Here is a 25,129-nt window from a genome sequence, read left to right as displayed (position 1 = left end):
ATAATCCCATTCTCATTTTTGATCAACTTAATATTCAGGATAACACTTGCTTCACCCAAATCCTTCATGTCGAAGCATGAAGATAAGAATGATTTGACCTCGTCAATCACGGCAGTGTTAGTCCCAAATATGAGTATATCATCCACATACAAGCACAAGATCACTGTTTGACCCCCACCATGGCGATAGTATACACACTTATCTGCTTCGTTTACAACAAAACCAGCACAAGTTAAGGTTTCATCAAATTTTTCATGCCATTGTTTGGGTGCTTGTTTTAGGCCATATAATGATTTTAACAATCTGCAAACTTTACCCTCCTGTCCCTTAGCCACAAAACCATCAGGTTGCTCCATATAGATTTCTTCCTCCAACTCTCCGTTAAGAAAAGCTGTCTTTACATCCATTTGATGAATGTGTAGACCATAGGAAGCAGCTAATGCAATGAGCACCCTAATGGTGGTTAACCTGGCCACAGGTGAATAGGTGTCAAAATAATCTTCTCCTTCTTTCTGGGTAAAGCCTTTGGCCACAAGCCTCGCTTTATATTTTTCAATCGTGCCATCTGGTCTCATCTTTTTCTTGAAAATCCACTTACATCCAATAGGTTTGCACCCAACAGGACGTTCAGTGATTTCCCAAGTCTCATTTGTCATGATGGAGTCCATCTCGCTATGGACTGCCTCTTTCCAATAGTCAGCATCCGAAGACGCATAAGCATCAGCCAGAGTCGTAGGCACGTCATCCACAAGATATACAATAAAGTCATCTCCAAAAGATTTCTGAACCTTTTGTCTCTTACTCCTGCGCGGAGTGATGTCTGAATTGTTATCCTCCTCATTATTCTCTCGCAGAGGTATGTTCTCAACTTGTTCAGAGTTAGGAATGGTTGCATCCAGATTTTCTAAAGTACTGCTACTTGGTCTCATAGGAAAGATATCCTCAAAGAAAGTAACATCCTTAGACTCCATTATTGTATCTACTATAATCTCTGGAGTACCGGATTTAACTACCAAGAATCTATAGGCAGGACTATTCTGAGCGTATCCTATAAAAATGCAATCGACTGTTTTTGGCCCAAGTTTCCTTTTCTTCGGCTCTGGAATGTTGACTTTCGCCAAACATCCCCATGTTCGCAGAAAGCTAACATTGGGTTTTCTGCCCCTCCATGCCTCGTATGGAGTTATGTCACTTCTCTTGGTGATAACTCTATTGAGCACAAAATTTACAGTCAAGATTGCTTCCCCCCACCACATCTTTGGCATACCGGCACTCTCTAATAAAAAAAAATTAAAAAAAAACCATTTCTTTGCCGAGGGTCGGCCCTTGGCAAAGAAACCGCCAACGGCGCCGGCGCGTGACGGCTTCTTTTCTTTGCCGAGGGCCGTCCTGGCCCTCGGCAAAGACCCCTTCGCCGTCTAAAACTTCCCCGAGGGGTCTTTGCCGAGGGTTTCTGGTCCTCATGCGAGTCCAGTAGTGCCTGCTTATCCACTGTTGGATTGAATTTTCAAAAGCTGCTCGAACAGACACTAACAGCAGCAGCCGGTTGGACAGTCCAGTAAAAAAATTAAATATGTACTTGTACAACTTCTGTGAATCAAAATGATGTGTTTATGTTGTTGTATGGAGTTCATTCTTCACTGTTGAACTACTCATGGTATAGTTCCATAATTTTCAGTTGCACACCATGGTACCTGAGTTCCAATATAGATAGCATGATGGCTATAAGGCACATATAATTTCGTAAGGCCCAATAATATGGAAACCATATAGTGGAGCTTTGTAATACATTAATTAAAGCACAAAGTGATCTGGAATACAAAGTTATATTACAAAAAAAAAACAGGTATACACCAACCTGCAACACAACATCATCTACTACTACATAGAAATCCGATATATCAGTTCTTTCTGCTGCAAATATTTTTTACTATGCCACCGTTAACCAGGGGAAATTGCATGCAACGGCTGAGATAGAGATGGTGCCAGCCCCCTTTGGGCGCGACACCATTTTCATTTCATTAATTGTACTACAACACCTTTATATTGACAAACATTTGAGCCACTAGCAAACCAATTAGGCCAACAAGGTCGTGGCCGAATCAGCCCATGCGGGCAAACCTCGCTCGCCTATAAGCCATGTACACTCTACACACGCCAAGTCTTGCCTCATCCCCTCCGCTTTTGCCTGTCAGTTCCTCACAGTTTCTCCCCGATGGCCAATTTCTAAATTTATTATACAAAGACCTAGGTGTTGATGGCGGTGGCCGGTTGCTGGTAGGCAGGTGCTGTTGGAAATAAGTGCCTAATATACATTCCAGATTTTGTTTGGAGGAAAAACTCATAGATAAAAAATGATGCAAGCACATAACACAAGTAAACAGGCAACATATTGACTAGAACAGGATTGCGCAAGGAAATTACTCAATGATCCCGCGCAAAACGTAGTCGAACGTGTTGAAGTAGATGTTGCAGATCACCAAGCGGTCGCGTGTAGACGCTGCCCAAAAACCTGATTGCCGCCCCGTGCAGGAGTCTCGCGGCAGTGGTTTCGGAGATCCCGCTCTCTTCAAGTCCGGTGCACGCCGAACTCAAAGGTCGACGAGGCGCAGCAGCGAGAATCTCAGCACAGCGAGTGGGAAGGTGAGCGTGTGAATCCGTACCCTTCAACCAGGACGTCTCCTGGTTTTATAGGCCTTCATAGTGCATCAATTCCCTTCATCAAGCAGTAAAAACTGCCCAATTTAATGACAGAAAATGCTGCAATCAAACAGCAGAAACTGACACACCTTATTACTGTTTAAAACGGCAGTTTCAATCACATTGAAGCGCCATTACGCTCAGCATAAAAAAATAGAAACTGCACAAATAATAGCCTGCTGTACACGTACGCGTCGCGCTCGTCGCAAGTCACGCGATTTTTCACGCGAAAAATGCGCGCGAGCTGCGCGTGCGTGTAGCAACAGTCTCCTTCTCTCTTATTTTCACCTATTTTGCATAGAGAGGAGACTCCCATATTTAAGCAAGGCAACCTCTCCTTGAATTAGCAATATGGGACTATAGGTTGTGCATGCTTTGGAATTTTCAGATTAGGCCAAACATGGGCCTAAATCCAACAGGTGCTACTTGTGAGGGTGCTCTCATGCTCGTGTGAGCTCCAACCCAGAGCCTAGTACGTTAAGGTCCGGCTCCTAGTCTGATTTAAGGGCACATCACCAGACGTTTTTTCAAACCATGGAATGCAAATTCGAATATAGTTTTGTTTATATGCCTTTTACTTTCTCTTGAGTGGTTGAGACATCTTTAGTTTGAACAATTGTTCTTTAATTCATGCTACTATGGACTTTTTCATATTTTGGGTCAGTGAATAGAACATTTTTTCTTTGGCTTAGGAATACCAAGTCACTAAATCCTGTGTCCGATACTCTACATGATACATTACTAGGATTGACAGAATCTAGTTGCACTGTAATGAGTTAAAGACTGTACCAAGATTTTTTCTTGTGACTAATCAATATTGATATTGTACCAAATTTAAGGAGAGTGCATCTAGGATTGACTTTATGTGCTGCATCTATGTTCATATAGTTACAGGATTATTTATTTGAGTTAATCTTCTGATAACGTTGTTCTTTTTGCAGGTTATCGTCATAGCAGATGAGACTGGGTCTGGTAAAATAACACAAGTACCGCAATACCTTCATGAAGCTGGTTATACTGTAAAAGGAAAGGTGTGCCATCTTTTAAGCTCCATACTGGCTTTTATTGCACATCTGGACCAGCTAATATGCTTGTGAGAATGTCATAGTACCCTATGGTAATGTCTGCGTGATTTTATGGATGGTTTCAGCTCCATCTTTTAGTTTTTTTCTTGTAATTTTCTATGCTCCAATTTCGCAAAAATGCTGCTAGGTTTGGAACTCTAGATTAGGCCTTGATGTTGCTAACTTTACAGTTTATAGCAGCTGCTTGCTCAGGACACTTAATTTTGCGCAGATTGTGTGTGTCCAGCATCACCGAGTGGCTGCCTTGAGCGTTGCAGAAAGGGTATCTAAAGAAATGGGTGTAAATCTAGGGGATGAGGTTTGGTATTTTTGTAACTCTGATGTCTCAGCAATTCAAATTCATGAACGTTTCCGTGCAATGTATCTTCCATCATTCATCTGAGATTTTTGTGTGATATTTATATCTGTTACTGCTATACAGGTTGGTTTCTCTCTAAGGTTTGAGGATATCTCATCAGAGGGTACGGTTATTAAGTACATGACTGCCGGAGTACTTCTGAGAGAGCTTATTGGTGATCCAGATTTATCCAGCTATAGGTGACCATATTAGAACATAGCCGTATTTCCACCAAAATGGAGACCTTTCTTATCTCTGTGTTCTTGCTGTAGCGTTGTCATGATTGCTGATGCTACTGAGCGCACCCTGCCAAGCGATATCCTTTTTGGTCTGCTGAAGGTTAGTTTGCTCGACCTATGCTTATTTGCAACTATGTTGGATACAATCTCAGCTCCTCATGTGCAAAGTATGCTTTTACTATGTTCAGGTCATCTGTCGATCTCGGCCAAACCTGAAGTTGCTCACTGCTAGTGCCTCTTAATGTGGAGAAGCTTCATGATTATTTCTGTTCAGCTCCTGTTTTCAAGATACATGGGAGACAATGGCCAGTTGAAATTTATCACACCAAAGCTCCAGTACCTGACTACATTGATGCAGTAGCTGACACCATTATGCAGATACACATGAAAGAAACTGCTGGAGATATTCTAGTGTTCCTCCCAGGGGATCAGCAAGCTCAAGAAGTTCATGAAATTCTTGACCAGAAAACAAAGGGCTTAGAGAAAATGCCTTACAAGCTAATCATATGTCCTATTTATGCTTATCTGCCTGTTGACCTTCTGGCAAAGACATTAAAGGCAGCCACCCCAAGTGATCGAAAAGTGATTCTGGTAAATGATATAGCCAAGGTTCCACCAACAGTTGATGGTATCGAGTATGTTATTGAACACAGGCTTCTGTACGATAAAATCATACAATCCACATCTAGGGATAGAATATCTGCTTATCTGCCCTATATCAAAAGCATCAGCGAAGGAGAGGGCAGGAATATATGGATTGACTAGGCCCCAAAAATGTTACCGTCTGTACACCAGGGATTCTTATATCCATGACCTGGAAGGTTGTACAGGTCCGGAAATTCAACGAAGCAACCTTGCTCCTATGATTCTTATTTTGAAGACTCTTGGTATTAATGATTTGGTACATTTTCCTTATCTGGATCCACCACCAACAGAAGCCATGGTAAAGGCCCTAAACCAAATTTATGGTCTTGGTGCACTCAACAGCCGTTGGCAGTTGACCAAGACTGGGAGAAGAATGGTAGAGTTTCCATTAGATCCCCTGTTGTCGAAGATGATAGTTGCTTCAGAAAAGTATAGCTGTTCTGTTGAGGCCATCACCATTGCCTCCATGTTGTCAATTGGCAAGTCTATATTCTGTTGTCCCAAAAACAGGAAAGGCCATGCAGACTTGTCATGGTCGAACTTCCACATTGGCAATGTTGGGGACCACATAGCAGTGCTGAATGTATTATTCTCTGTCTGTTTACTTTCATGATCACGTTCCTTGTATAATCTTCAGTTTTATGAGGTCAAATGCTCAATAATTTCTCTTTATTTTAGGTCTATAACTCGTGGAAAGAATCAGGCTATTCAACTCAGTGGTGCCATGAAAACTATATTCAGGTAAACATCCTTTGTCTTCCTATCTATTTTTGCTCTTAGTGCAATTACATGCTGTACCCGAAAAATCCGGTAATCACTGGTTAGCAAATTGTTTTCATTTCCCTGATTAGCTTTTTTTTATTTTCGATGAGCCTCAATAATATTAGCAGTCTTGTTTAATCTTTGTAACATACTACCTTTCTCCTGATTTTGTTCATGTGAGTTGTGTACCTTTGCAAAAATATCCCCTGTTCCCAGGTGTTGAGTTAGCCTGTAGCATAGAGCATAGTGCACAAAGGAGATTGGCCATGACGATATTATTTAGTGCTCCTGTATATCATATGCCAAAATATCTATACCCAAACGCGCTAAGAAAACTTTTGTATCTGAGGTGCAAGTCGAACCTACCTGGAGTTGGACGGCCTTTTTGTCACATAAGTCTTTGCATGTATGTGTGTCTATGTCCATCTTAGTGGCCACGGCATCCATTGGTTTACATGCCTCACGTGAGCTAGTTTTCCTGCTAGCACACAATTCTTCTTCACACAGTAGACCTCCTTTGTTATTCTGCTGGGCATTGATCCTGCAAGCTCATATGGGAAAAATTATTACCCTTGGTTAAATCAGGCTGGTAGCATGAAGAGGGCAAAACAAATACGTGATTGGCTAGAGAGGATTCTGGAGATGATGGAGATTGAGTTATGCTCAAATGCCAATGACTTGGTTTCCACTAAAAAGGCTATAACATCAGGTATTGTTCGGTGCTAGACAACAATAATTCAGTTGCTATATCTGCATGCCAGAGCCCAGAGAATTTTACATAATATGGAGTATTTGCATGCTGTAGGTTTCTTCTGTCATGCTGCACGTCAGCACAAGGGTGGTATATACAGGACCATCAAGAACCCTCAGACTGTTCATATCGATCCTAAATCAGGACTAGCAGATGCAAGTCTGTTTGATTGCCCATTCTCTTTCCTGTCAGCGTTCATATATAGTGCTGCATAAGTTTTAGTTCTGACTTCTTGTGGTATATGCTTATTTCCCACTAATGCAGGTATGCCCTCAGTGGGTAATATTCCATGAAATAGTCTTCGATACACGAAATCATATTGGACAGGTGCACATTGTTACCAAGAATCGGATCGATATATGGAGTAGTAGTTGTGAAATTTTGCTAATAATATGGCACTGCAGGTCACGGAAGTGAAGCCTGAATGGCTGCTAGAAATAGCACCTCACATTTACAAGAATGAAGACATAAGCTGACTGTAAGTGGACCATGCAGTTTATGCAAAGCAAGTTACTTAAGTCTTTTACTCGTTTTGGCTGAGCTGCCTTTCTTTCTGGCTGCGCAGCTGGGTCCAAGAAGCTTTGGGAGGACGGGGATTACCCGATGATTCGCGAATCAATGTGCCCAGCTGGATACCCAAAATACACGCTCCGCTCGTATCCCAAGCACAGGACCAACCCACCACTCTCCTGTCAAGGGGTCTAGGTCCCCGTCCAAACCTGGACTCAGTATGGTGCTTAGACCTCCACCATCCCCACCTCCAATCAGTTGGTCTAGAAAGAGCCAGAATCCATGACAAGAGAACAACGAGCCTTCCCTGCTCCCATAAACAAGTATGTGCTCAGAATAATAAGTCTGTGACTTGACTAGAACCCAATACAACGGCCGGTCCTTAACCGACGCAGACAGGGAAAACAGTGTAACCAAGCTATGCCCCATTGACCGCAGAATACAACCTCTTATACCCACCAATACCCATACCAAATCTCTGTCCGGTCTCCATTTTCTTTCACCATTTTATCCTAAGAGTGATAATAATAATCACCTATTGTGAGTAACGGTAGATTACTCACGTTACCAATAGTCTAAGCATAGCACCTACTCGACCTATGCTAGTAGGGCTCATAGGTAGGTTATCTATGTATGTAGTTTCTATAAAATGCTTGTATCATAAATGCACATCATATATATATATATATATATATATATATATATATATATATATATATATATATATATATACATATATATATATATATACATATATATATATATACATATATATATATATACATATATATATATATATATATATTCAGAGCTTACTCAAAATAAGGGTTATGCATCGGGGCTTGCCTTGGGTAGGCGCGGTGTCAGCTCAGTCAGTCTGTGGCGGCTCCGGGACCTCCTCTTGCACGAGGATCTCCTCCTCGTACTCTTCAATCACCTCCTTGTACTCCTGCTCGTCCTCGGTCACGAACTCTAACTCGTTTTCTACATGCATGCAATAACAATGCAACGCTCAATATTAAGGCAACAACAGTTCTTAAAATAAGAATATATCTACTAAGTCACTAAGCTAGCTCTAATGACTAAGATACCGAACTAATCATCATTTCCATCAAACCAACAGGGTTTCACCTACTTGTGCTACTTAGCAACTAAAATATATTCTTACTCTTATTAACGATTTCCTATATACTATAACAAGGAGTACTTAGCTATCATATTTCTCAACCTATTTTAAAACTACAAAAATTACAGTAAGCACATAATAATACAATGAATCTACTGTAAAATTTCATGGTCAAAGCTATTACCAATTTGCCACAAAAATTCCTACAAATACTAACCTAAATAATACTAAACACTCGCAATTGATTTAATAGCCGCTGGTATCAACAAATATATATATATATATATATATGAACTAAATACACTAGGAGATAGAGCACAATTTTAGGAACCTAACAAAATTGGTTTCACAATTTTTGGACACCTATGCGAATTGATATTAATTTTCAAAGTTCAGCTCAGAAATTAAAATATAAAGCTATTTCTAATTCCTTAAGAAAAAGGAAAAATGAATTCCAACCGTGGCCCATCACTGCGTGGCGAGCGCGGACGCGGCCCAATGCAAACCACAACAGGAAGGCCCACGCGCGCTGCCAACATCGCAAAAACGCCCCCGCGCTAAGACCGAATCAACCCGCAGTCCACAACACTATTTCCCGACAGAGAGGCTATGTGGATAGGAGACTGCAATCTATCGCCTTCACCACGGCCAGGTTCCTAGCCACCCCTGCGTGCGCCGACGTGGTCGACGCAGCACTGAACGGCCACGCCGGCCAACCGAGGCCCGCCCCGGCCCAGATAGCGGGCCGATCTGCACCTACAACCCTAACGTCTACACTAGCCTAGGTTACCGAAGTGGTGGAGCTCACGGAAGTGGTGACCACGGCATGCGGCCATGTGCGACAGCAGCGCGGCCATGCCGGCCACCCTAAGCGACCGCGGGGTGAACTAGCTAGCGCTATAGCATCACTATCTTACCCTAGTTGCAGCTACGGTGCTGGTTTGGTCAGAGGTTCCCTGAACAGGGCTGGCCACGTGCGGGTGGTGGGATGCGGTGGCGCTCCGAGACGGCGTGGCCACATCAGTGGCTACGCGCGAGGTGGTAGAGGTGCAAGTGAGGTGCGCAGGGTGAAGTGGAGGTGGAGGCGGACTTCATGGTGTAGATGGATTGACGAGGGGGGAAACGGTGGGTGGCTACCCTCAGCCACGGTCGGTCTCGGCCTTAATGGCACGACGAAGGGGGGAACTCCATATTGGAGCATGTCGTGACGCATTTCAAGGCGGGGTGGGGACAGTTGGTACCTGGACACCAAGGCGGAGACATGAGCACATGAGATTTAAGGCAAGCTCCCGCGTTCTGGCCCACCAGGGGTCACGACGTGACCGCGGTAGGAAGCAGGGGAGGGCGTAGCATTGGAAACAACAATGAGCAGTGGCGCGGCTGGCGCTCTTTGGTGGGACACGGGCATCGCAACCTGGGGTACACACGCCAGGCACAAGCGACGAGCGCAAGCGGCCACGGCTGGCACTAGCCCACGCGTCGCAGCGCCATTAAGGCGAGGCAACGATGCGAGTGTGGCTGTGGCACCCCACATGCACGCGGTGGCAAGCGGCCTAGCACCGGTAGCGACAACAAAAAACCATGCAGCCGTGCAAAGATGTGACGATGAAGTTACGACGGGGCAGAGGGTCCAGTGAAGGGCGGTGCGCGCTGCTATGGTGATGAGACGGCAGCGGCACCAGTGACCAGTGAAGCAGGGCGGCGTGTGCAGCCATAGTGGCACCGGCAGCGGCGCCAACAGCAGCATGCAGCGTGCTAGGCGCGCGGGCAGGTGAAAGCTCTAGTTTGGTTTTGGTGAATTGATGAAACCCTAAGTGCTAACCTAGTTTATCAAGTGATCATGAGATAGGTAGCACACTCCAAGTGGTAAAGCAAATGATGATCATAGCATGATGATAATGATGCCGTGGTGATGATCAAGTGCTTAGGACTTGGAAAGAAGAAAGAGAAAAACAAAAGCTCAAGGCAAAGGTATAAACCATAGGAGCTATTTTGTTTTGGTGATCAAGACACTTAGAGAGTGTGATCACATTTAGGTTTGATAGCCGTACTATTAAGAGGGGGTGAAACTCGTATCGGAATGCGGTTATCAAAGTGCCACTAGATGCTCTAACTCATTGCATATGCATTTAGGATCTAGTGAAATGCTAACACCCTTGAAAATGTTTATGAAAATATGCTAACACATGTGCACAAGGTGATACACTTGGTGGTTGGCACATTTGAGCAAGGGTAAATAAGTTAGAGGTGAAAAGGAGTTAGTCTCACTAGTCACAAGGTGATCGGACGCTGGTCCTAGAGGAACCAGCGCGTCCGGTCAGTTGTAACAGCAGAGATGCTGGCGTCGGTCAAACGACCGGATGCTGGGTCGCTCAGCGACCGGACGATGGCGGGGTCTGTCCGGTCCTGTTGTCGGGCAGCGCACAGAGGCTAGGGTCTCTGACCAGACGATGGCAGGGTCCGGTCGTGCATGACCGGACGCGTTCGGTGGGCAAAATGCGTTTCTGGAACGTTACTGGAAACAACCGGATGCTGGTGGCTCAGCGTCCGGTCAGTTATAGCACAGCGTCCGGTTAACTTAAGTGACCGTTGAGATAGGGACACGTGGCTATCATCGGGCGATCAGACGCTGAGGTCCAGCGTCCGGTCAACATGACCGGAGCGTCCGGTCAGCCCGTGTTGTGCCCAGTGAAGGGGTACAACGGCTCTATTTCGTGGGGGCTTCTATTTAAGCCCCATGGCCGGTTGAAGCTCATACCTTTGGCCATTTTCATTGACATAGCAACCTTGTGAGCTTAGCTAAAGCCCTCCCACTCATCTCCATCATTGATTCATCATCTTTGTGAGATTAGGAGACAATCCAAGTGCATTGCTTGAGTGTTTGCATCTAGAGGCACTTGGTGTTCATGTTTCGCTATGGGATTCGCTTGTTACTCTTGGTGGTTGCCGCCACCTAGATGGCTTGGAGCAGCAAGGATCATCAAGCGGAGGGTGGTGATTATCTCTGGCTCCGATCGTGGTGATTGTGAGGGGTTCTTGACCTTTCCCCGGTGGAGAGCCAAAAGGTACACTAGTGGATTGCTCATGGCTTGTGTGATCATCATCTTGTGTTGGTTGTACGGCACCCTATTGAGGGTTTGGCGTGTGAAGCCAATTAGCGTGTGAGCCTCCAAGTGAGTGAATCGCCACAACGAGGACTAGCTTGCCGGCAAGCAAGTGAACCTCGGTAAAAATCATTGTGTTCATCATTGATTCCGAGGTGATTGGTCTTCATTGTCATTCGTCCTTGTGATTGATTGGTTTATTCATCTACACGGCGGTATAACCTTCTTGATCACTCTCATTATATTACCGCAAACTAGTTGTCAAGCTCTTTAGTGTAGCTAGTTGTGAGAGCTTGCTTGCATAGTTGGTGTGGCTCTTTAGTTAGCCTTTGATAGCATACTAACATAGGGTAGTGTCATAGCTATTGTGTGAATAGATACTATCTAAACTAAAATTGTGGTAGGTGGCTTGCATTTTGAGTAGGCTAGCGCAACACTTGCTTCGCCTCATAATTGTCTAATAATTTTGTTAAGTGTTGTTGTAGAAAATTTTATTAGGCTATTCACCCCCCCTCCTCTAGCCATTAGGACCTTTCAATTGGTATCAGAGCTGAGGTCACCATGATTGAAGGCTTAACAACCTTCGGTGTAAAAATGGCTCAAATCAACAACACCAAGAAGCCACCCCAATTTGATGGCACAAATTATCCTTATTGGAAGTCAAAGATGACCACACACATAAGTCAATCAATAGAAAGGTGTGGAAGGTGGTAGAAACCAAAATTGAGATTGGTGATCCAGAGAATCCCACCGCGGCCGAAGAAGTATTTCTCCAAAACAATGACATTGCTCTAAGTGCTATTCATGATGCAATTAATGAGAGAACATTTGAGCAAATCAAGAATATTGAGATGGCACATGAGGCTTGGAAAAAGTTGGAAGAATCATTTGAGGGTACTCAAGCCGTGAAGGGTGCAAAGGCCTACATTCTCAAGGAGAAGTTTGCAAGCTTCAAGTGCTTGTCAATGATCTAAAAGCACTTGGAGAAGAGGTGAAGGACAAGGACTTCTCCCACAAGTTCTTGAGATGCTTACCCACAAGATTTGGCGCATTAGTCACTATTCTAGTGAGAAGCGGTTTGGACACCATGACACCAAACCAAGTATTAGGGGATATAATGACCAATGACACATATAGAGATGATGATGAGAAGGAAGAAAAGAAGGAGAAGAAAGATAAGAAGAAGGATGACAAGAAGAAGAGCATGGCATTCAAAGCCACATCATCCAAGGGCAAAGCTAAGCAAGAAACATCAAGTGAAGAAGATGAATCTTGGGATGATGATGATGATGAGAAGATGGCTCACTTTGTTAAGAAGTTTGGCAAGTTCATGATGAAGAAGGGCTACTGGGCTAGAAGAAAGAAGTCTTCATCCAAGAACAAAGAAGAGTCAAGAAGGTGCTTCAAGTGTAGAAGCAAAGATCATCTTGTTGCTCAATGCCCATATAATAGCCTTCTCTCTTTGAATCTTCATCATGCTTCATGGCTAATGCCACTAAGGTACAAACTAGTGATGATGAAAGCGATGAAGAACATGATGAAATGGAAAATGAAAATAACCATGATAGTGATAGTGATGATGATGAACCTACTAAGGATGAATTATTTGACATGCTAGAAGATGCTAGAGAACACTTTGACATCAAGAGAAGGGAATGTAAAAGCTTGCATAAGGAACTAAAAGCCCTTAAGCAAGTCTTTGATGAGCTCAATGCATCTCATGAGAGGCTAGAGGAAGCCAATGAGAAGCTTGGGAAAGCTCACAAAAAGCTTGAAAAGGCTTATTCCTCTTTGCTTGATGAGCAAAATAAAAAGAAGCATGTTGAAACTTGCAATGTAGGTTTAACTTGTGATATAGTTGATGAATCACTATCTATGCCTATCATTGTTGCTCCTACTAACCCTTCTTGTAGCACTTTCACTTCTACCTCATCTAGTAGTGATGGTCTCACTTGTGACACCTCACTAGTGGTTGAGAATGAGAACCTCAAGGAGGTCAACAAGCTCACTCACACCTTAGCTAAAGCTTATGGTGGTGAGGACCGCTTGCTTATGTGCTTGGGTAGCCAAAGAGCTTCTCTCTACAAAGAGGGATTGTGCTATACCCCCAAGAAAGGCAAGGTGACCTTTGCTCCTCACAAGACTAGTTTTGTGAAGAATAATGGTCGGTTTTGCACTAGTTACAAGCAAGTTGGTCATAAAGAGCATGAATGCAAAAACAAGAGCAAAAATGCTAATGTATCCTTCATAAAGCTTGATTCATGCTATATGCTTACTAAGGGTACAAATGGTGTGAAGGCTAAGTTCATTGGTAAACCATGGATGGGCTCAAAGAAGAAAGCCATTTGGGTACCAAAGAGCTTAGTAACTAACCTTTAAGGACCCAAGTAAGTTTGGGTACCTAAAAAGAATTGATCTTCTTTTATAGGTCAATTACAAAGCCGGAGGAAGGCATTGGGTTCTTGATAGTGGGTGCACTCAACACATCACCAGTGATGCAAGAATGTTCAACTCAATCAACACCAATGACAATGATGGTTATGATAGTATCACATTTGGTGACAATGGCAAAGGCAAGGTCAAAGAGCTTGGTAAGATTGCAATATCCAATGACATGAGCATATCCAATGTGTTGCTAGTAGAGAGCTTGAACTTCAATTTGCTATCCATGGCTCAATTGTGTGATCTTGGATTCAAGTGCATATTTGGGATAGATGATGTAGAGATCATAAGTGTAGATGGCTCTAATTTGATCTTCAAAGGTTTTAGATATGAGAATCTATACTTGGTTGATTTCAATGCTAGTGAAGCTAGGTTATCTACATGCTTGTTCACTAAGTCTAGCATGGGTTGATTATGGCATAGAAAGCTTGGTCATGTTGGAATGAAACAATTGAATAGATTGGTTAAGCATGACTTAGTTAGAGGCTTGAAAGATGTTGTGTTTGAAAAGGATAAGCTTTGTAGCTCTTGTCAAGCCGGCAAACAAGTTGGAAACACTCATCCCAAGAAAAGCATGATGAGCACTAGCAAAGCATTTGAGTTATTGCACATGGATTTGCTTGGGCCAACACAATACACTAGTATCGGTGGTAACAAATATGGCTTTGTGATAGTGGATGATTATACTAGTAGATAAAATTGATGTGTTTGCAACATTCAAATCTTTTGTCAAGGGCATTCACAATGAGTTTGAAACAACCATCAAAAGAGTTAGAAGTGACAATGGTAGTGAGTTCAAGAACACTAGAATTGATGAGTTGTGTGATGAATTTGGAATTAGACATCAATTCTCAGCCAAGTACACTCCACAATCAAATGGCCTTGTTGAGAGGAAAAATAGAACACTCATTGATATGGCAAGGTCTATGCTTAGTGAGTACAATGTTAGTCAATCCTTTTGGGCCGAAGCTATCAACACAGCTTGTTATTGTAGCAACCGCCTCTATTGTCACCCATTGAAAGAGAAGACACCATATGAGCTCTTGAATGGTAGAAAGCCCAACATTGCATATTTTTGGGTCTTTGGTTGCAAATGCTATATCTTAAAGAAAGACACAAGATTGGGCAAGTTTGACAAGAAATGTGATGAAGGATTCCTACTTGGTTATTCCACTACAAGCAAAGCATATAGAGTTTGGAATTTGGATAGTGGTACTCTTGAGGAAGTTCATGATGTTGAATTTGATGAAACCAAGGGTTCACAAGAAGAGAATGATAACTTGGAAGATGTTAGAGGCATTCAACTTTCAAATACCATGAAGAACATGGATATTGGTGAATTAAGGCCTAGGCAAGTGAATGATGATGAAGATGAGCAAGTGCAAGTGCTCTCCAACTCAAACGTGCAAGATGATACAAATCAAGTTAGTACAAGTGGCTCTTATGATAATGAACAAGATCAAGTGGCTAGTACATCATCTCAACCCAATGATCAAGCAAATGCAAGCAATCAAGTTCCAATCCTCCAACCAACTAATATAGCAAGAAATCATCCATTGGACACTATCATTGATGATATTTCTAGAGGTGTACAAACAAGATCAAGATTGGCTTCATTTTGTGAGCATTTCTCATTTGTGTCATCCATTGAACCAAAGAAAATAAATGAAGCATTGAAGGATGTTGATTGGGTAAATGCTATGCATGAAGAATTGAATAACTTCACAAGAAATCAAGTATGGGAATTGGTAGAAAGACCAAAGGGACACAATATGATTGGAACCAAATGGGTCTTTAGAAACAAGCAAGATCAAGATGGGATAGTAGTAAGGAACAAAGCAAGATTGGTAGCACAAGGCTATACACAAGTTAAAGGTCTTGACTTTGGAGAAACATATGCCTCGGTGGCTAGATTGGAAGCAATAAGAATCTTGCTAGCCTATGCTTGTGCCCACAACATCAAGCTCTATCAAATGGATGTTAAGAGTGCATTTCTCAATGGCTACATCAATGAAGAAGTATATGTTGAGCAACCTCCAGGTTTTGAAGATGATAAGAAGCCCAACCATGTGTACAAGTTGAAGAAGGCTTTGTATGGCTTGAAGCAAGCATCTAGAGCATGGTATGAGAGATTGAGGGACTTCCTACTCTCTAAAGGGTTCACAATAGACAAAGTTGACACCACTCTTTTCATCAAGAAGATTGGAAAAGATCTATTTGTGTTGCAAATCTATGTTGATGATATCATATTTGGATCAACCAATCAAGATTTTTGTGATGAGTTTGGAAAGATGATGGCTAATGAGTTTGAGATGTCCATCATTGGAGAATTGAGTTACTTCCTTGATCTTCAAATCAAGCAATTGAAGAATGGTACTTTTGTAAGTCAAGGCAAGTATATCAAGGACATGATCAAGAAATTTGGCATGTGTGATAGCAAAGTCATTAGCACACCAATAGGAATAAATGGCAACTTGGATAGTGATGCAAGTGGAAATATGGTGGATCAAAAATTGTATCGGTCTATGATTGGAAGCCTACTCTATATGACCGCATCAAGGCCGGATGTCATGTTTAGTGTATGCATGTGTGCAAGATTTCAAGCCTCACCAAGAGAATGTCATTTGAAGGCTACAAAAAGAATATTGAGGTACTTGAAGCATACACCAAATGTTGGTTTGTGGTATCCTAAAGGAGCAAAGTTTGAGCTAGTTGGTTACTCTGACTCAGATTATGCGGGATGCAAGGTTGAAAGGAAGAGCACTTCAGGCACATGTCAATTGTTGGGAAGATCACTTGTTTCATGGTCATCAAAGAAGCAAAATAGTGTTGCATTATCAACCGCCGAAGCCAAATACATATCCACCGGTAGTTGTTGTGCACAAGTACTTTGGATGAAGGCTGAAAGGACCATGACGCCTAAGAGGGGGGGTGAATTAGGCAACTTAAAATTCTAACTCAAAACTATGGCCTCTTTTTCTAACCCTAGCAAAACCTATGCAATAGATAAGCTATCTAGATGTGCAACTATGGTTTTGCTAGTGTGTTGCTATCTCTACCACAAACGTAGTAAAGTAATCAATGTAAATGCGGAAGCTAAAGAGCAAGGTAGAGATATGCAAACTCCCGTTGACGACTCCGGTATTTTTACCGAGGTATCGAGAAGCGCGCAAGCTTCCCCCTAGTCCTCGTTGGAGCCCCTCGCAAGGAATCCCTCGCAAGGGCCAAGCTCCCGGTCGGGTGACTCCGTGGATAGCCTCGGGCCTTCCCCACGCGCAAGTGGGTCTCCGATGTGCCTCACGGCAAGCCTCTCCCGGATTCTCCCCGCCGTCTTCACTATCAAGCTTCCGGCCAAAACGCCGCGGGCCTTGTTCCCTCCGGTACACAGTGGCGGCCACACCACAACCGCGGTTGGTGTGATCTCGCAAGACTTCAAGCCCCTCCGTTGTACAACACTTGTGCTCGCAAGCACGGGGTGGCAAGAGGTATGCAAACCTCACTAAACACTAGGCAAACACCTAGAGCAAGCGCATAAGCGGTGGTCTAATCAACCTAAGCACTTCGCAAAGCACTTATGCTAATCACCTAATAAAACACTAAGCACTATGCATGTGGAGATCACTAAAATGGTGTATCAACACCCTTGGTATGTTTCCTCAGCTCCACACAACTCAAATGGCCAGTTGGGGGGTCTATTTATAAGCCCCACTGAGAAAGTAGCCGTTGGGGTCGAACTCCCGCAATTCTGCTACTGACCGGACGCTGAATCGTCCTGACCGGACGTGTTCGGTCGTCCCGACCGTTGCAGCCGCGAACCACCGATCGGACGCTTCCAGCGTTCGGTCGCAGTTTCGCGCGCCTAGAACCTCTCTGTACTCGATCAGACGCTGATGCCCCATGTCCGGTCGGTTGCCGTCTGCGTCCGGTCCTCGCATCCGGTCGCCTGTTTGCCGAGCCACCGGTCCAGTGTCCGGTCGCGCTTCCAGCGTCCGGTCCTTGCATCCGGTCGCCTCTGCGAGCTCGTTTCTTCGTGATCTTGCGTATGGCTTGGTTCCTATCTTCATGCTTAGACTTTGCTTGATATCTTGGGTCTTTTCTTGTGCTCCTAAGGTCTTGCTTAAGGTGTTGATCATCGGATCATCACGTCACCTTTGTCCAAGTCACGTCTTGCACCCTATTGAACTACAAAATAAACACTTGCAAATTCATTAGTCCAATTTGGTTGTGTTGGTCATCAAACACCAAAATCCAAAGTAAATGGGCCAAGGGTCCATTTTCCTTACAATCTCCCCCTTTTTGGTGATTGATGCCAACACGACCAAAGCAAGCAAATAATAAGAATTTGGAAGTTAAAAACTACCTACTTGCTTAGGATGCAATGCAAAAGGCAAGGTTATATGATACTAATTGATAGATACCAATTGAAACTTTACTTAAAAGCTTGTCTTGCCCTTGTAAATGTCCCCATATGATATTATGGATTTAAAGCCTAGCTTTCTAAAAAAATTCTCCCACTACTTAGACTAATCCATAATTCACGTTCCTCCCTTTTTCGGACCATTACCACTTGTAGACATCAACTTGATGCTTGCCTTTGGTCCTTCAAATTCTCCCCCTTTGGCATTAAACACCGAAAAGGAATACATTAGTAGCATAAGGGAGGGTCAAATTTCATGATCCTTTTTATATGGAGTGAAATGGATCACAAAATTTGACTCTCATATTATATAGAATAAGCTCCCCCTAAATATATGCATACATATGATAGAAAACAAAGCATATGCATAGTTAGCAATTTATTGTTCAAGAGAGTTTAATCTATATAATGCATGGAGAAAGCATGAAAGTATGAAATGAAATAAACATGATGAAGCCAATTGAAGAATGATGCTTAACTCCTGGGGACTTCAGTTTCCTTACAATGAGACTACTATACATGTGATAGGTTTAAAAAAAATTGATACCATTTGAATAAGTGTTAGTCTCAAAGCATCCAAGTTGTAGATTAAGCTCCCCCTAAATTTGTGCACACAAGTGTTGAAAACTTGTAAAATTTGTGCACATTGATTTAAGTATCAAAATACCATTTGAAAGATGATATTTTGGGAGAGATTATCTACAATTTGGACTTTGGCACATATTAGATAATTAATTGTAAAACAAGCTATGTGCCATGCTCCTAAACAATTTTAAACCATGTAGGTTTGCTCCAAGGGTTGATAATGAAACCGAGCAAGCCTACCATATGATATACCTATTGAATGCATGACACAATATTTAAGCATGTAAATGCAAACATTAGGCATGAAAGATAACTAGATGCTTTAAGAGTATACCAATTGAAAGACAATGCCAATTGAAATGAATACTATTTGAAAGTAATGACATCTAGTTACCTAACATGGGAAGGGGAATTTGGGTCCATAGTATCCACTAACCTACTTGGCAATGACTTTGTCCATCATGATGCACCCCATTAAATGCACCCAAACTTTACCAAGTCTCCAAATTCCCCGATGTCCGACGGACTTCTCACTTCCCTTTCGGGATCCAAACCTTCTTGGTGCTCTTCATGTTGGAAATGATTTCCTTTGGCACCCAAAAGCGTTTGACCCCATTGATGGCTTGCTTGTTCACCTTGATGGCCACCACCTTGTCATTTTTCTTCTTCTTCAAGAGATAAGGTGTGGAGGCCTTCTTGTCCACCTTGTTGGTGTAGGTGTTGGAGAGCTTGCTTGTTTGCTTTTTCTCCTTCTTCTTTGCTCCTCCCCCATTCTTCACCTTGCACTCATAGGACTTGTGACCTTCCTTGTGGCATACGTAACAAACCATGGTTTGTCCTTCATCAAGCTTCTTCACTCCCTTGACGGTGTTATCTTGATGAAGTTGGGCTTGCTTTGCCTTGCCTTTTACTTGAGTCAAGTCCTTGATGAGGCGAGCTACTTCTTGCTTAAGTTCCTCATTTTCCTTTGCAACCTCTTGTGTGCATGTATCTACAATAACTTTCTCAACACAAGCTTGGTTGCACAAAGGTGAGTCTAAACATAAATCATTGCAAGAGGTAGATGCATCCTTTTTAATTATGTCATTTCTTTTAGATGCCTTTGTGGGGCTATTTTAATGGCCTCAAGATTAGCAACTTTATTTGTTAGCTCATCACAATGTTTGCACATGATTTCCATTTTAGCAAGCAAACTTTGATAATCATTTTGTGAGCTAGCTAACTTTTCTTTTAATTTTTCATTTTTCTTTTCAAGTTGCTTATCATTAATTGTGCATGCACTTGTTGTTGCACTAGCCTCAAGTTGCTCAATTTTAGTAGATAATTCAACATTGAGATTTGCAAAGTTTTGATATTGTTCAAGCAAATTCTTGTATGCTTCTTGTGAACTACCTAGCTCTTCTTTTAAATTTTTGAGCTTCTTTTGTTGACTAGTGCAAACTTTAGCATATTTAAGATTTTGTTGCACAATTGTATTGTAAGAAGGCAAATCATCATCACTATCACTCTCACTAGAGGATGAGCTTTCGTTACCTCGTGCCATAAGGCACACACGAGAAGAGCTTGATGATGAGTGCTTGTGACCTCGCCTCTTGTGATGGTTTTCTTCTTCACTTGAAGAATCATCCCATGACCTTATTGTTGTGAGGGCTTTGTTCTTGCACACCTTCTTCTTTGTCTTGGGTGTGGGCTTGTTTGGACAAACTTCCACAAAGTGCCCCAACTCGCCGCATCCATAGCATCCCCTCTTTCTTTGCTCGTTTCTTTGATTAGTAAAAACGAGGTCTTGAATTTGGATGGGCACACCCTTGACATTGAGCCTTACGATCATCTTCTCCACCTTTTTGATAAGTTTGATTGATTCTTCATCAAGGTCGGAGGTGGAGGAGGAAGATTGATCATCATCACTTGGTTCTAGTTCATCATCATCATCATCCTCATCTTCTTCTTCTTCACTTGAGGAGCTTGAGCTTGAGCTTGACTCAACTTTCTTGCCCTTCATCTTTTTCTTCTCACTACAAGCGAGAGTTTTGCCTTTGCTTGATGAAGATGCTTCTCCTTGACCCATCTTCCGTGACATTTCAAATGCCACTAGCTTGCCAATGACAATGCCTGGGGTCATGGTGCTCAAGTTCTCCATGTTGTGAAGGATGGTGATGATGCTTGCATATTTCTTTTGTGGTAGATGGAGATGATCTTCCTCACGATGTCCGCATTATCTAGCTTTAATAATCCTATTGAATGGAGCTCATTGATAATTAGATTCAATCGAGAATACATATCATGAACAAGCTCATCATCATTCATAGCAAATGAATCATAATTTTGCTTAGCTAGACAATGTTTTTGCTCACGGACATTACTTGTGCCGTCATGGAGCTCTTGAAGTTTTAACCAAATTTCATGTGCCGTATTTAAGGTGAACACTTGGTTAAACACATCCATGCTAAATGATTCAAACAAGCAATTCTTAGCTCTAGCATTAAAATGCATTTCTTTTTTGTCACTCTTTGTGGGCTTTTCAGGATTCTTAATGGGTTTCATCCCATCACGAGTGACTCTCCATACACCTAAATCAACCGCCTCAAGGTGGCAAGCCATTCTTGCTTTATAGTAAAGGAAGTTAGTGCCATCAAATTGTGGAGGCCTAGCGGTATCCATCTCAACCACTCTAAATAGTGTCGGCTCAACGGCGATTAAGCCAAAGGTCCAAATATGAGCCAACCGGCTCTGATACCAATTGAAAGGACCATGATGCCTAAGAGGGGGGGGGGTGAATTAGGTAACTTAAAATTCTAACTCAAAACTATGGTCTCTTTTTCTAACCCTAGCAAAACCTATGCAATAGATAAGCTATCTAGATGTGCAACTATGGTTTTGCTAGTGTGTTGCTATCTCTACCATAAACGTAGTAAAGTAATCAATGTAAATGCGGAAGCTAAAGAGCAAGGTAGAGATATGCAAACTCCCGTTGACGACTCCGGTATTTTTACCGAGGTATCGAGAAGCGCGCAAGCTTCCCCCTAGTCCTCGTTGGAGCCCCTCGCAAGGAATCCCTCGCAAGGGCCAAGCTCCCGGTCGGGTGACTCCGTGGATAGCCTCGAGCCTTCCCCACGCGCAAGTGGGTCTCCGATGTGCCTCACGGCAAGCCTCTCCTAGATTCTCCCCGCCGTCTTCACTATCAAGCTTCCGGCCGAAATGCCGCGGGCCTTGTTCCCTCCGGTACATGGTGGCGGCCACACCACAACCGTGGTTGGTGTGATCTCGCAAGACTTCAAGCCCCTCCATTGTACAACACTTGTGCTCGCAAGCACGGGGTGGCAAGAGGTATGCAAACCTCACTAAACACTAGGCAAACACCTAGAGCAAGCGCATAAGCGGTGGTCTAATCAACCTAAGCACTTCGCAAAGCACTTATGCTAATCACCTAATAAAACACTAAGCACTATGCATGTGGAGATCACTAAAATGGTGTATCAACACCCTTGGTATGTTTCCTCAGCTCCACACAACTCAAATGGCCAGTTATGGGGTCTATTTATAAGCCCCACTAAGAAAGTAGCCGTTGGGGTCGAACTCCCGCAATTCTGCTACTGACCGGACGCTGAATCATCCTGACCGGACGCATCCGGTCGTCCCGACCGTTGCAGCCGCGAACCACCGATCGGACGCTTCCAGCGTCCGGTCGCAGTTTCGCGCGCCTGGAACCTCTCTGTACTCGATCGGACGCTGATGCCCCGCGTCCGGTCGGTTGCCGTCTGCATCCGGTCCTCGCGTCCGGTCGCCTGTCTGCCGAGCCACCGGTCCAGTGTCCGGTCGCGCTTCCAGCGTCCGGTCCTTGCGTCCGATCGCCTCTGCGAGCTTGTTTCTTCGTGATCTTGCGTATGGCTTGGTTCCTATCTTAATGCTTGGACTTTGCTTGATATCTTGGGTCTTTTCTTGTGCTCCTAAGGTCTTGCTTAAGGTGTTGATCATCGGATCATCACGTCACCTTTGTCCAAGTCACGTCTTGCACCCTATTGAACTACAAAATAAACACTTGCAAATTCATTAGTCCAATTTAGTTGTGTTGGTCATCAAACACCAAAATCCAAAGTAAATGGGCCAAGGGTCCATTTTCCTTACAAAGGCCACTTTGAGTGACTTTGGAATCAAGTTCAAGAAAGTGCCATTACTATGTGACAATGAGAGTGCAATCAAGTTGACCAACTATCTGGTTCAACATGCAAGAACAAAGCACATTGATGTCCGCCACCATTTCATAAGAGATCACCAACAAAAAGGGGACATTTGTATTGAGAGTGTTGGCACCGAAGATCAACTTGCCGATATATTCACCAAGCCATTGGATGAGAAAAACTTTTGCAAGCTAAGGAATGAGTTGAACATATTGGATTTCTCAAATATGTGTTGATGCGCCCCCCCACTTATATGACATGCCTCTCCTTCGAGCAATTCAAGGTAAAAGTTGAGTGGCATGACATACATCCTTGCTAAGGACATGTTTAGTGCATCTAGTCACACTTTCAATTTTATTAAGGACCTTTCAAGTGGTTCTATTTTATTAGGCTCATTCATGAAAATCAAATGAATTTGATGTTTATATGGTATCACTATTGCTTCTATGCTGACTTGATCTAGTGATAGCATATGACATGTTTATGGGCTTGTAAACCTAGTGTTTGTTCAAGAAAATGAGCTCTAAGTGTTTAACTCAACATGGTACAAGATAACCCTTATTTGGAGGTGTGAAGAAGCTTGTCCTTGGATCAAACCGAGTTAAATATCTTTGACAAATGATCTAGATTAGACCAAATTTGGGAGAATGATCCTCACCCCATTGATTGACATTGATAATCTCTACCTATCTATACTCTAAACCTCCGTGGTCATTGATGACAAAGGGAGAGAAATAGTGCACAAAGATAGTAAAAGGGGAGAGAAACAAAGATATAAGTGATAGGGGGAGAAATAACAAAGATATTTGTATAGGGGGAGAATATTAGTGTACTAAGTAAAAAACAACAAAAAGGGAGAATTTGACATAAGGGGAGAGATATGACAAAGGAAATGAATCAATTAAAATTTTGAGCACACAAGTAGGGGGGCAAGCTCATAAACTTGTATGGTGCATTTGAATGTGCATTTCATATGATTGCTTGCATGGCATAAGTTTTAAATTTTGATATCCATGCTTGTGTGATGCATGCTAGTTGTAAGATTGAATAATGAAATGAAATCACTAGATAACTTTCATTTCCAAGTAAGTTTTTACAAGTGGTATCTCTTCAAAGTATGTTTCCAAGTGGTATCGAGCTAACCATGGTGCTAAGGTTGGTATAATGGTGCACTCCAATTGGTATCACGCTTCAAAGGTCCATCTCTTATACCTTAGCATCATTTGGTAGACATTGTCTCCTATATTTCCTATGTAAGCATATGTGCAAGCTACAATCCAAACTCTTAGCACATATGTAGGGGGAGAAATTGCTACCATTTGGGGTTCATGAGACTTGTTCATATCCTTTTACACATGGTAAATATGCTTGGACAAGCAACATGGATTCAATTGAATTTCAATTCATATCTTTGTGAAAGGGTTGTCATCAATTACCAAAAAAGGGGAGATTGAAAGCTCTAGTTTGGTTTTGGTGAATTGATGAAACCCTAAGTGCTAACCTAGTTTATCAAGTGATCATGAGATAGGTAGCACACTCCAAGTGGTAAAGCAAATGAAGATCATAGCATGATGATGATGATGCCATGGTGATGATCAAGTGCTTGGACTTGGAAAGAAGAAAGAGAAAAATAAAAGCTCAAGGCAAAGGTATAAACCATAGGAGCTATTTTGTTTTGGTGATCAAGACACTTAGAGAGTGTGATCACATTTAGGTTTGATAGCCATACTATTAAGAGGGGTGAAACTCGTATCGGAATGCGGTTATCAAAGTGCCACTAGATGCTCTAACTCATTGCATATGCATTTAGGATCTAGTGAAATGCTAACACCCTTAAAAATGTTTATGAAAATATGCTAACACAGTGCACAAGGTGATACACTTGGTGGTTGGCACATTTGAGCAAGGGTAAAGAAGTTAGAGGTGAAAAGGAGTTAGTCTCGCTGGTCACAAGGTGGCCGGACGCTGGTCCCAGAGGAACCAACGCGTCTGGTCAGTTATAACAGCAGAGATGCTGGCGTCGGTCAAACGATCGGACGCTGGGTCGCTCAGTGACCGGATGATGGCGGGGTGTGTCCGGTCCTATTGTCGGGTAGCGCACAGAGGCTAGGGTCTCTGACCGGACGATGGCAGGGTCCGGTCGTGCATGACCGGAAGCATCTGGTGGGCAAAATGCGTTTCTAGAACCTTACTAGAAACGACCGGACGCTGGTGGCTCAGTGTCCCGTTAGTTATAGCGCAGCGTCCG

The 25,129-nt window shown here is 42.9% G+C and overlaps 1 pseudogene; it reads left to right on the top strand.

The window, feature by feature from the left end:
* Window positions 1-3,100: 3,100 nt before the first annotated feature.
* Window positions 3,101-6,995, top strand: LOC136499748 (probable pre-mRNA-splicing factor ATP-dependent RNA helicase DEAH6; annotated as a pseudogene).
* The last annotated feature ends 18,134 nt before the right edge of the window (window positions 6,996-25,129 follow it).

This window comes from Miscanthus floridulus, chromosome 13 (assembly GCF_019320115.1).
Source record: "Miscanthus floridulus cultivar M001 chromosome 13, ASM1932011v1, whole genome shotgun sequence".
Classification (NCBI taxonomy): Eukaryota; Viridiplantae; Streptophyta; class Magnoliopsida; order Poales; family Poaceae; genus Miscanthus; species Miscanthus floridulus.
The sequence above is the reverse complement of the archived record's forward strand: the minus strand, read 5'-3'. Positions and strand labels throughout refer to the sequence as shown.